The sequence below is a fragment of the Sciurus vulgaris genome, assembly GCF_902686455.1.
Source record: "Sciurus vulgaris genome assembly, chromosome: 9".
Classification (NCBI taxonomy): Eukaryota; Metazoa; Chordata; class Mammalia; order Rodentia; family Sciuridae; genus Sciurus; species Sciurus vulgaris.
The window spans coordinates 77977133-77990654 of NC_136469.1; the positions used below are offsets into that span (position 1 = coordinate 77977133).

The 13522-nt window shown below is 39.8% G+C and overlaps 1 protein-coding gene across 3 annotated transcripts in view; it reads left to right on the forward strand.

The window, feature by feature from the left end:
- The window catches only part of TMEM150C (transmembrane protein 150C), a 66755-nt gene that overhangs the window by 31999 nt on the left and 21234 nt on the right, over positions 1 to 13522 (forward strand). Inside the window, exon 1 of one of the 3 annotated variants that reach the window (XM_079153340.1) lies at positions 1501 to 1517. The exons of the other annotated variants lie outside the window; for them this stretch is intronic. The gene's annotated coding sequence lies outside the window, so the exon portion shown is untranslated. Of the gene's footprint in view, positions 1 to 1500; positions 1518 to 13522 lie in introns of those variants that run through there. 3 annotated transcript variants of the gene reach the window in all.

Below are 13522 nucleotides of genomic sequence, written 5' to 3' on the forward strand. Positions count from 1 at the left end.
CCTGATTTCTAATCTGGAATAGGAAAGTAGTCACAATGGGGATAAAACAATATTAACTGTTTGCTTAGGAAATCCTTTCTTGTGAGTAATTCCACATAAAAAACTGCATTATAGACCAAAAGGTGAGATGGTAAACAGATTTAGAGCAATACACAGAACAAGGATTTTTTTCAAGCAAGATTAGTTTGGCAAAATGTTATTCTTTTAAAAATTTGTAAGCTAATAGGTTCATTTAACGATTTTTATGTTTTATATGTCAGTTTAAACATTATCATCTATCTCCTGAAACATTTGTCATTTCCTTAGGATGAAATTCAGAATTCTTTCTCCTAATTTTTTTTTTTTTTTTTTTTTGGGTGCTGGGGATCGAACCCAGGGCCTTGTGCTTACAAGGCAAGCACTCTACCGACTGAGCTATCTCCCCAGCCCCTCTCCTAATATTTTAAAGTACACATATTATCACCCTATTGCCATCATCACCCTATTGTATAATAGCACACCAGAACTTATCTGTCCTATCATTTAGTACCTACTGATCAGCCTTTTCTCATCCTCAATGTTAAGCTTTTTTTTTTTTTTTTTTCATATCTCTGTTGGCCATTTTGTATGTCTTCTTTTGAGACAGGTGCATTTAAGTGTATTGCTTTTTATTTTGTTTTGCAGTGCTGGTGATTGAACCCGAGCACATGTAGGCAAGCAGTCTACCATTAAACTACATCCCCAACACTATTTGCCCATTTTTTAAGTTGAGTTATTTTTTTGAGTTGAATCCCTTATATATTCTGGATATTAACCCCTTGAAAGATGTATAGTTTGCACATATTTTTCCCATTCTGTGTACTCTGTCAATTGATTGCTTTGCAAGAGCTCTTTGGCTTGATATAATCCCATCTGTCTGTTTTTTGAATTGCTGTGTTAGTCAGCTTCTTGTTGCTGTGACCAAAATACCTGACAAGAACAATTTAGAGGAAGAAAAGTTTATTTTGGCTCACAGTTTCAGAAGCTTAGTCCTTGGTGACTGACTCATTTGCTCTGGGTCCAGAGCAAAAGGTGAGGTAGAAAGGACATCAGTGCACAAAGATAGTGGCTGAGGAATACTGCTCAACTCATGGCAGCCAGGAAGGAAAGAGAGAAAGAGAGAGAGATAAAGAGAGAGAGAGAGAAGATGGTGGCAGGAGGGAAGATGCCCCCTTCCAGGGCATGCACCGAGTAACCCACCTCCTCCAGCCATTCCCTACTGGCCTACAGTTACTGCTCAGTCAGTCCATTCAAACTAGGAAGAACTGAATAAGTTACAGCCTTCACAATCTAATCATTTCACTTCTGAATATTCCTGCATTAACACAGGAGCTTTTGGGGGACATTTCATTCCAAACTATAACAATTGTTGTTCTTACTATTATTTCTTTCCAGAAAACTAACACTTATACTGAGAATCAAAGCGACTTTTCTGCTGGACAGCACCGCTCAGATGCACTGAGAATTCTCCTAGTTCAGCTTCCCCAGTCAACCAATCTGTCTGTAATTGACTCCAGGAACGAATTAATTCAAGATATTACAGAGTTTAACTAATTTGAGAATACAGATAATATGCTACAAATAGAGTTCTTTGTACTCTACCAAGTTCTGTCATGCTGCTTTAAAGGTGAATTGTGCAGGTTCTGTAGCTGGAAAGGAAGAAGCGCAGGCAGGTGCAGGTCTGAAAGGCACCACAGTGCCCATTATCTAGAAACCAGGCAGCCACCCCCAGTGCAGAAGAGACTGTTGGTTTGGGTACAGTAAAGGGAATGAATGGGAGGAACTTAGACCACATGGGTTTCACAGGAGGTGATTCCCTCACTCACACCCTGCCCTGCCCTCCACCTAAAAGAGAGAGGGTGTCAATGTATAATCCACCTTCAGAGGGAAACAGAAATGGGCCAATGAAGGGAGCTGGCACACAAGACAGTGAAAGGAATGGTTGGGAGAGCATGCCCAGTAGTTCAGGACCCAGTGGAGCCTTTGGAGAGCCTTGGAGGGGCATAGCAGCCAGCGCCCAGTGCAGGGAGCAGTTTAGAGTTCGATTTCCTGTTAGCTGCTGTGTACTGATGGCGTTTCCTACTCTTTTTTTTTGCGGAGGTGGGTACCAGGGATTAAAGGCAGGAGTGCTTTACCACTGAGCCACATCCCAGCTCTTTTAATATTTTATTTAGAGTCAGGGTCTCGCTGAGTTGCTTAGGGCCTTGCTGAGTTGCTGAGACTGGTTTTGAATTTGCAATCCTCCTGCCTCAGCCTCCCAAGCTGGCTGTTTCCTGCTCTTTTGAAGGAAAGGGGAAATGTGCCAGTCCTCTTAGCAGCACACCTGGAAGTCCTTGGGAGGATGTGTTATTGAGCTGACTTCATTAACTAATTGAGGAGACACCTCAGGGATGATTGAATGAGTCAGGATTTTCCAGAGAAACTGAACCAGTAGGATACATACCCATATGTAAGAGGAGTTTTGTTACTGTGTCACGCAATTATGGAGGTCAGAAGTCCCACTGTGTTTTGTCTGCCAGCTGGAGACCCAGGAAAGCCAGTGATGATAATTAGTGTGAGTCTGAAGGCCTGAGAACCTGGGAGGGCCACTGGTGTTAAGGCTGGAATTATAAGGCTCAAGAACATTGATATCCAAGCCAGGAGAAGGTGAATGGCCCAGCTCAAGGAGAGTTTGCCCTTCCCCTACCCTTTTGTATCCAGATTGGATGATTCCATGCAGATTTGATGATGCCATGTGCTCTAATGCTAATCTACCCAGAAACACTCGCAGACAGACCCAAAAATAAAAATTTGCCTGTTATCCAGGTATCCTTTTCCCCATTAAGTTGACATCTAAAATTAACTATATTGGGTCTGGGGATGTAGCCTAGTAGTAGAGCAATTACCTATCATGTGAGAGGCCCTAATTCTGTGGACACACTCTTATTCATAACCTGAGGACTTCTGAGTGCTTAAAATTAGCATAAAATTACATCATCTTTGATGAATGGGGGAGGATTTGGGGGTGATAGGAAGAGTCGATCATTGACGAGATCTGTTCCAGCTGTTTTTTGTACAGGATACTGTATGAAAGGAGAAACGAAATCAGATCACCTTTCACCAGGTGTGTGGAGTGCTGACTGGCTTTGGAAGAACAGACATCTGGTTAACTGCATTTTACAAGTTCCTTGTTTGGCTGTTTGTCATTCTGGTGATGACTAGTGGCTTTGAGTGTTCAGGGGAGTTTGGGTTCTGAGTTGTCGATTAGTTCTTGCTGGGGGAAGGATGCAGGATGATGTACAGCCTCCTTTAGCATCTGTCTGAACTCCAGCAAGCCACCTTGGGTTTAGTATATTTCATGTGTTTTTTGTCTTTTGAGGCACATCATCAGCATAAAGCAATTTCTTAGAGACTATTTGAAGGATTTTTTTTTAAAAAAACAAGGTCATTGTACTCTGCTTCTCCAAGAGAACACTGAAAGCCTGTCTTACTTTCTCTTTCAGGTTCCTCAATCATCAACTCTGCTATAACTCCCAGCTTGTTTGATGGGGAGATACAAGTTCAGTGTTTGGGGCTTGATGGTCACATGCATTAGCCAGGCATTTCTTGGTCTTGACCTTCAACCATTAGGCACATAAGATTCCACATAGCTGTGGTTGTGGCTCACTGCTTAGCAGTGTGAGGACCTGGGTTTGATCCTCAGCACCACAAATAAAAAAATAAATAAAATAAAGGTATTGTGTCCATCTACAACTAAAAATATATTTTAAAAAAAAAGGATTCCACATAAATTTACTTCTCAGATCTCTTGAACTTGGCCTATCAGTCCTCTGGAGGTTTGGGTGAGGCATTTTTTGTTTCTCTGGTTTGTTTCCTGTTTGTTGTTTCTCTTCACTGAACTAGGCCTGAGGTGTTGATGTCAAGTAGTAAGACAGAGCCAGCATCATGAGGGCTTGCTGCTGGTTCTGGCACTTGGAGCTGGCACTGTGGGCCAGATACTGTGATTCTGTTTCAAAGCTGTGGACCACAGCTTCCAGGCTCAAGGATCTTATTTTCAGTTACCTTGTGGTCAGACTGCATTACAGGTTTTTGTTTTGTTTTGTTGTTTTGTTTGCCTTAGGAATAGAAAGGAACATGAAGTCATTGCATATGGCAAAAGGACTAGAAAGGATTCCTTAAAAATGCTGATTCAGGCATGTCAGGACTAATCACCTCATTGTCATCTATAAAATAAAACCAGCAATTTTTATACCTCCAAGGATACTGTGAGTACTCATTTGACTCAGGAGCTATAAAATAGATGCACGTGTTTATAAAATCTTTTAAACAATTGTTTGTATCAAAGATTGGCCACTGCTAAGTGAGGCAGCCATTCCGTGGCCTTAATTCTTCTGTAGACTGAGGGAAGTTACCCTTGGCTCTTGAGTATCACCTGATTTCCATGGCAGGGTTCCGTTAAATTAGTGTTATCTAAGAATCAAGGTACCACTTGGCTGGGTGCAGCTGCGCACACCTGTAATCTCAGCTACCCCCGAGACTGAGGCAGGATTGCAAGTTCAAGGCCAACCTGGGCAGTTTAGTGAAACCTATCTTAAAATAGTAATTAAAGAGAGTGGGGGGAGGCTGGAGTTGTAGTTCAGTGGTAGAGTGCTTGCCTAGCATGTGTAAGGCACTGGGTTTGATTCTCAGCACTGCATATAAATAAATTAATAAAAATGAAGGTTTATCAACATCTAAAAACATTTTAAGAGAGAGAAAGAATCAAGGTACCTCTCAAGTAGCTTATGGACAGAGTGACTGTCATTTTGATAGGAAATAGTGTGAGTTATCAGATGAGATGTTTGAACTTAAGTTAGTAGAATACATGAATGTATTAGCCCGAGTAAAAGGTTCAGCTCCTATAACAAGAAATCCAACAATAACATGGCTGAAAACTGAAGTTTATTTATTTATTCTCATGTACTAGCCTAGGCTGGATATTCCATGTCAGTGGGGGAGAAGAAGCTCATGGCAGCTGGACCATCTGCAACATAGGTTCTGTCTTTTGGTCACTGCTATTTCTGTTCATAGGGAGTAAACGTTTGAGTAAATGTGTGTGCTAGGCCAGTAAGTGGCACACATCCCTCTTGCTCACATTCCATTGGCAAGAATTTAATCATATGGCAATAATAGAATCATGCGGCTAAGTCACAGCATAGAGGAGCCAGAGAGTGTCCTAGCCAGGCAGCTGTATATCTAGCTGTTCTAACACAATTGAAGAAGGGGAGAATGGATTTTCATAGAGCAGTCTTTGCCATAGTTAGCACCTCTAACCACCAACTATCAGTAAATGCCCTATTTCCTACGTGTAGAACAAACTGGCTTTATCCCAGGAAACATAAACAAAGCCCCATCTGGTAAAAGCCCATGGTCTCTAAGTTATACACAGTCCTTGCCATGAGGTGGGTTGTGGTTCCTAATGGCCTCCCCATCTGTGACTTAAAGGCTCCTGTGTGCAGCTCACTGCCTGCTGGTGCCATGTGGGAGTCGGAGAGTACGGCAGTTGTAGGTGTTATTGGCTTGGTTGTGGTCCCTCTGCTAACATAACTCTCCCAGGAGCTCAGCTGGCTTCTACTCACTTCCAGCCAGTACACATCCCAGTGACCTCCCAGTGTTCTTTCAAGATCTTCTGCTTTACATGTGTACATCCTTGCCCTCCATGCTTCCTTCTCAATTTCAGGGAAGCTGTTTTGAAGGCTCTGAAACAGCATACTTGGAAGGGATGGTGTGTTAGCTTTTTGTCATTGTAACCAAAATACCTGACATCAAGAACTTAAAGGAGGAATAGCTTATTTTGGCTCATGTTTCAGGGCTTTCAGTCCATGGTCAGCTGGCTCCATTGCTTTGGGCTAGAAATTAAGCAGAACATCAAGGCAGAAGGGCATAGCAGTGGAAAGCTTTCAGGTCATAGAAGACGGGAAGCAGAGAGTGAGGAAGGGACCAGGGACAAGATATAATCCCCAAGAGTATGCCCCCAGTGATGTACCTGCTTTCTCCAACCATGCCCCACCTGCCTACAGTTTCCAACACCTCCCAGTCTGTCATTCAACCATCAGTGGGTTAATTCAGTGGTGGGGTCAGAGCTGCTATGATCCAATCACTTTCTAAAAACCCCACCTCTGGACATTGCTACAGTGGGGACCAAGCTTCAATACATGAATTATGGGGGGACATTTCAGATCCAAACTTTAACAGAGCAACACTATATTCTCATCTCTGATCTCTTGCTGTTTGAGGTATATAAGTCATTGGCTTTTTCTAACCCTTCAAAACCCCACATTTCTAAATTCCTTGTTATCTCTCTTTGCAATTATTTAGTTAGAGGACTTAAAAGGAATGTGATCTGCCTTCCAAGTTAGGTGAGGTGACAGTTTGTTTCTGTTTTTTTTTGTTTGTTTTGTTTTTTTTTTAGGATCAAGAGACTTTGTTGGTACAGACCAATTTTTTACAATTCATTTTCTGTATGTGTATTCTTTCTTGGTGTAATTAATTGTGGTCAAATATCATAACATAAAATTTACCATTTTTACCATTTTAAGTGTGCATTTCAATGGCAAAAAATGAAACTCTTTACTCACTAAATAGTAACTCCCCTTGCCCATCCAACAGTCAGCACCTGGCAACCTCCATTCTACTTTCTGTCTCTACAGATTTGATTACTTTAGATACCTTTTATAAGTAGACTCATACAATATTTGTCTTTTTGTGAAAGGCCTGTTTCACTTAGCATACTGTCTAAGGTTCATCCATGTTGTAGCACATGTCAGAATTTCCTTTCTTTTTAAGGCTGAATGATATTCCATAGTATGTGTGTGTCATGTTTTATTCACCATTCATCTGTCAATGAACACTTGGGAAATTTCTACTTTTTTGGCTATTGTGAATAATGTTGCTGTGAACATGGATCTGTTCAAGTTCCAGCTTTCCATTCTTAGGGTTGTACACCCCAGAATGAAATTTCTACATCATATAACAGTTCTATTTCTAATATTTGAGGAACTTCCTTACTGTTTTCTACAACAGCTACACCATGTATTTCTAGCAACACTGCATTATAGTTCTAATTTTTCCACATCCTTGCCAACTTTTGTTTTTTTTTAGTGATAGACATTCTAATGGGTACGAAATGATACTTTCATCTTATTTTTGATAAATAGGTTTTTAAAAACTTTTTTTGTGGTGAAATATACTTAAAAATTTTGCCACTTAAGCCATTTTTAAGTATATAATTGTACTCACAGTGTTGTACAACCATCCCCACTTTATTTCTAAAACTTTTCAACACCCTTTTGATAAAAAATTATTAAGTTTTTTTTTACCATGGTAGTTGATCCCTAAATACTTTGGCACGTGTCTCTAGAAAATAGGGGCCTTTTCCTATATAGTGCAATACTAATATTACATGTATCTCTAGTCATAGTCCTTTGCAGAGAATCTACTCACAGGGCCGCAGTTGCAAGGGAGGCTGCATTTACAGTTAAGTGACCATTTGCCCAGTTATAATGGAAGAAGGGAGAGTGGATTTTACTGCTATACCAACCTATAGTAAAAAAAGCAATAAAGACTTTTAATTGATTTATATTATAAGAAATTTGGAGGGTGGCAGCATTGGGAATTTGGTGAAGGGTCTTAATGATGTTAAGAAGGACTCATTCTTTCCACCTTCTGCTCTACCATCCTCTGTCTGTTGGCTTTGGGTCCTCATGTTTATTGTCTCATGGATATATCACGGCTGCTAGGTACTTATTTCCACTACAACATCTCAAATGGGAAAGGAAGATGGTGGGTGGAAGAGGCTTCCCATTATAAGGGATGCAAACCCTTCAAGGTTTTGTTCAAGTCAGTAGACTTCCCTTTGCATCTCACTGGCTAGGTGTAAGGTCATGTGGAATGGTACTTGTCAAAGGAAAATGAGACAGTAATGCTTACCTTAACCAATCATGACCTGTACTCTTGGGCTGAGCACATTGATGTCCTCAAGAAAATTAGATTTCTGTTAGGTAGGGAAAAGACAAGTGACTGCTTGGTTGGCAGTTTTATCTGTCATATATGGGCAGTATTTTTATCATTATTAAAGATATAAATGAACTTTGAGCAGGTTCTTGGCATGGAAACTCTAAGATATTAAATTAAATACTAGAAGGGAATTCCTTTTGAAATTATTCTGTGAATGATGTTGGGACAGTGTGGTTCATCTATTTCTGAGAGAGTCTGTAGGCCACTAATAACAAAGGATCCCTACAGTCATCCGCCAATCAAATGAAGGTAATTGCTTTTAGAAATCAAGAGAGATTAGAGAAAAACCAGTCACCACTGATTCTAATTAGAAATCATATTCTTTGGGAGTAGTAATATTTTATAGAAATCCTTTACTAATATATTATTTTTTTGCCAGGATTCGTGAAAAATGTTACTGGGGGTGGATAGGACAAGAATTGATCTTATATAGTGAATAACTTTATATCTGCTGATGTATAAGGGCACCTGACTATTGGACCTTCCAAAACTTAGGATTCAGTGAAAACAAAATTATAACTGTTAGCAGATGGAGTATGACTTATTTGTTGGTTGTAGAGCATATTTACCCATGTTGATTTCTATCTGAGAGTCTGTAAACAGTTTTAGGGAAAAACAAAACAAATAGTCCTTGTCATTACCACTTATAATTGCAAGTGAATTACAACATAATGTAAGCCCTTCACATTTGCCCATGACACACATGGCGAAGATTCCCAGAAGGCTCTTGGTTCACAGACCCTGTGACAGTCCTGGTCATCAGTGAGTGGCTCGTTAATCTTTTCTGCTCCATTCCAGCTGGCCCTGAGAACAGAATGAAAAATTACTGTGCCAGGGAGCTCATTTCCCGATAAATTACAAAACGAAAAAAAGGCAACTGAAGACCCCAAATAGCACTTGAAGTGGAGGATACGTTATGTGTTTTGCAACAGGGATACATTCTGAGAAGAGTGTCATTAGGTGATCTCCTCCTTATGGGATATTGGAGAGTATACTTACATAAACTAAGATGGCTACAGTGTCACTAGGCAATGTAACCTTAGGGGACCACAATCATATGAGGTTTGTCATTGACAAAAATGTCGTTATGTGGTATGTGACTATAGTAACATTTATTGAAAGGCCAGCTGTATGCTAGGCACTGTTCTGAGCATTTTTATTATACTTTCAATCTTCATAAAAACCCTGTAACATAAAAACCCTGTAAGGTAGGTACCATTACTATTCATTCTTTACTGATCAAGAAACAGCCACAGAGAGGACTTAACCAAGGTCACACAACTAGTAAGTGGCAGGACTGGAATTCCAAGCCCTGGTCATCTGACCCCAGGGAATGTCAGTCATAGCTGCCTTTCTCCATTGCCCCAGGTAGTACAAATCTTCATTTATAACAAGCAGATTCTTTCTAGCCCCAGAAAATGTCAACTTTGTGACATATCACAGTTATTATTAGAAGCATTTTATCATTGATAAAAGTTTTAAAAGTTCCAAAGATGATCCAGTATGCTTTACTTTTCCATTTGGAGATTGGAGATGTTTTATCATTACTTGAGAAACTAGAACATTTGTCCAGGATAAGCATTGGTAACAGCATGCTATATAGTCTTTGACTTTGGAGTTTCACAGTTTATATTGTAAGTACTATGTTAGGAATTTGATGATAAAAGCATGAATAATCATATTTCTTTCATTTTATAAAGACCCCTTTCTGAACCAATTAAAGTAGTTGGGGTCCTAGGTAACAAGGTCACGTGGGTGTAGAGAACCCCTTTTTTTTTTGTTTCCATGAGACTATAAATGTTCTCTTGGCTATTGGCAGCTAGACTTGCAGAGTAATAAAAATGTTGATGGTGGGAGCAACCACAATCCTTTTGCTATGGTTCATTTTTTCTCTGTGGGAAAAATGAGAACTTTAAGGATGCCAGGCCACAAACAGATAGAAGTTAGAACAGACAGAATATGGGGATTTTCACCATCTCAGAGTGTGGAAGAGTCCCCACCGAGTGTCCCCACTCACACCACAGATTGGGTAAGAGAGTGAAGATGACTCAGACTTAGAGAATGACATTTATTGGAAGAAAAGAACACATGGTAGAATGTACAGAGTTGGCAGTACTGGCTCTCTAAGAAGATTTGACCATCTGGATAACAGCTTTGCAAGTCATTTGGAGAAATGATACTATTTGGAGGAGATTCTGCCAAACCAAAAATCTTAGTGCCAAAACTTTCAAGAAAGTTTTATGCAATGCAGGCTCTTCTCCTGTTTTTAACAGGAACTCGTTAGGTAATGTTGTTCCAGATATAATTGGCCATTTAGGACATGGGAACACTTTCTTTGCTTTTTTACTATGAAATATTATTGGAAGGTTAATATCAAGAGTAAATGTTTCACAGAATAAAAAGAAATACAATTCAGGATGCAAAGATAAAACTCTGAGTAGTATGGAATAACCTATCTTTCTCCTCCTCTTTCCTGAAAAGGCAAGGAAGAATATTCTCTGCTAGCTAGTAGCTACCTTGTTTATTTAACTCGGGAAGAGTGGAATTTATCCTTCCTGGGAAATGTAATCAAAGTTTGGGTACCATTTTCAGTGTGACTGAAAATGTGGGGCAGTTTGTTTTAATGATGTCTGGAAGCATGGAAGGAAGTTACCACTTTAATTCTCAAGACAATAGTGAGGCAGAGTCAAGGAAGTCAGTTTAACAGATAATTCATTTATTCTTTTCAGAGGTACTTCCAGTCAAGTACATTCTCTGAACTTGCCAAGTCAGAGCAGGTCAGAGTCAGTCCTGTTTATCTCCTGGTAAACCTCCACAAACCTCCAGCCCTAAGAACAGAGAGCTCATGAGTGTTGTTTATCTACTGCAAGTTCTTCAATTACATTAAAAGCTGAGTATGAACTGAAGAAGAACAAATAGATTCTTTGGGACTAGAAAAGAGAAATATATATATATAACAGAGTCCCCATCTTTGATTTACACAGCCCTACCTGAGACGGAGAAAGAAATGAAAACATCAAGATCTTCATGTGCGGCATCGATAGGTTGACAGAACCAGAAACTGTTTCTGTAAGAGCTTTTCACTGGGATCTTCTGGTCTCTAGAGGTCTTGGCCCTTTATAAGGTCTTTTGCAGAGCAAAGTGGGTAGGGAGATAGAGAAGGTAAGTGGACTTACACACATGTGAGCGCACACGCACGCGCGCACACACACACACACACACACACACAGTGTAAAGAGTGTATGTAAAATTGGCGAAATTTGATTTAAGTTGAAGGGTTGTATCAAGGCCAGATTCTTAATTGATGATATAATACTGTGTTTTTGCAGGATATTACGCTGGGGGACAGAATGAAAGATATATATGATCTGTCTGTATTATTTTTTACAACTGCTTGTGAATTTGCAATTATTTAAACAGAGCATAGCCAACATAAAAAAATCCTAAAGAAAACCAAAGTAGTTCCATTGCAAGCTAATAACAGCCATTCATAGGCTCTTTGCTCTTCCCAAGGCATCTCTTAAAGTTAAGAAAGGGCAATTTTCATATTAGTAAGCAAGGGAAACTGAGTTTCCCAGAATTTGAACATCAGGTTACCCTATGAGAATTAAACTGATAAAGTAAAACCATGTACTTTTAGCCATTGACCATTTTAGGTACTTGGCAAACAAAACAAACGAGCAACGCATACTGAAAAATAACAAAGCAGTTGAGTCTCAGAAAGCTAGACCTTCACTATTAAGGTATCAAAAATTTAATTTTGGGGGAAATTATTTGAGGGAAAAAAGGATTATTACTATCAGGAAGTGTCCACCTCCTCTGGAGAAGCTAGACAAGTGGGATCCCAGAGAAGAAGAAAGTGTCACGTTGTCCTGAGCCCTACCCTGTAGAGTGGGCCTTTGTCCTAACACAAGTATGGAATTGCTCTGCAGTTTTAATTATAGCACTTACCAAACACAGATTATTTGTGAGGTGTTTAACCTCAGCATCATTAATCCTCAGCACAATCGTACAAAACAGAATTATCTCTACAATTAGACTAAGACTTAAGAGATGGAATAACATTGCTTGTGATAGATTTGGGTTTGGTCCTTTGCCTTCCCATACCATTTCTGTCCCACCAGACTACTTCTCTTTAAAGGAAATACATGCAGAGAACTATGGTAGCTGTTGGCATGGTCTTAGAGTTGTCTCATTAACTCTCCTCATCTACCTCCATGCTTCCAAATCTTGATTTCCCAGAGACATTCCTAAAAGGGGAGCCAACCTGAGTATTTGACAGTGATGTTTCTCATTGTACCATCATATACTAGCATTCTGATTTTGTTACCAATCTAATTAAAAAATGTTTACCATTTCCTCTGTGGCTAATAATTCTCAGTATATTAGGGCAATCTCTTACTGCAACGATAAAAAATACTGGATTTTGTTAACCTCCAAGTTACTACCACCCTGGGAGTACTCAGTCTTTGACTTCTTTTTCTCTTTCTTCAAATTTGGTAATCTTGGTGTAGTGAGATAGGGAAATGATATAATGGTCAGTTTTTGGCAAAGCTGGGGTTGGAAACTAGAGCTTCTAAGTTTTGTAGTACAACCATCTCAGCTGCTAGAGCAACCTGTTTCAGTGGCAGGTCTAGGATTATTGTTTTACCTACCCAGTTACCACTGCCATTTTATATATTCCTGATGGAATTATTTTTGTTAGCATAATTGATAGCTTTGTTATGAATCTGTAACCTTTTGGACATAAATGTGAATAGGTCCTGTCTGACCATCTTGTTTATGCTTAAAATGGTCACTGTTCTTCCACAGACTGGAAAACCATGGACCACTAGTTCCTATAGTGGAATTTCAGTTATCCATATTTAACCATGGTCTGAAGATATTTAGTAGAAAATTCCAGAAATAAACATTTCATACGTTTTTAAATTGTGTGCCATTCTGAGTAATGTGATGAAGTCTTACGCTGTCCTACTCCATCCTGCACAGGACTTGAATCATCCATACTCTAGGTGCTACCTGCTCACCGGTCACATAGTAGCTGTCTCTGTTATCAGATCAACTGACATGGTATCTAAGTGCTTGTGTTCATATAAGGCTTATTTTACTCATCAATAGCCCAAAGTTCAAGGATAGTGAAGCTGGCCATTTAGCTATTGTTCTGGCTTGGATATGAGTGACTCCCAAAATATCCTGTGTTAATGCAGGAATTTTTAGAAGTGAAATGAGTGGATTGTGAGAGCTATAACCCAATCACTTCATCCTATTTTGAATGGAATAACTGGGTGGTAATGTAGGCAGGTAACAGTAACTAGGGGCATGACTGGAGGAGGTGTCATTGGAAGCTTCCTGGAGGGGTTCATCTTCCCCATGACCCCTGACCCCTCTTTCTTGTTCTGTTTCTGGGCCACCAAGAAATGAGCAATACCTCTCCACCACGTCCTTCAGCTTGCCTCACCTTGGACCCAGA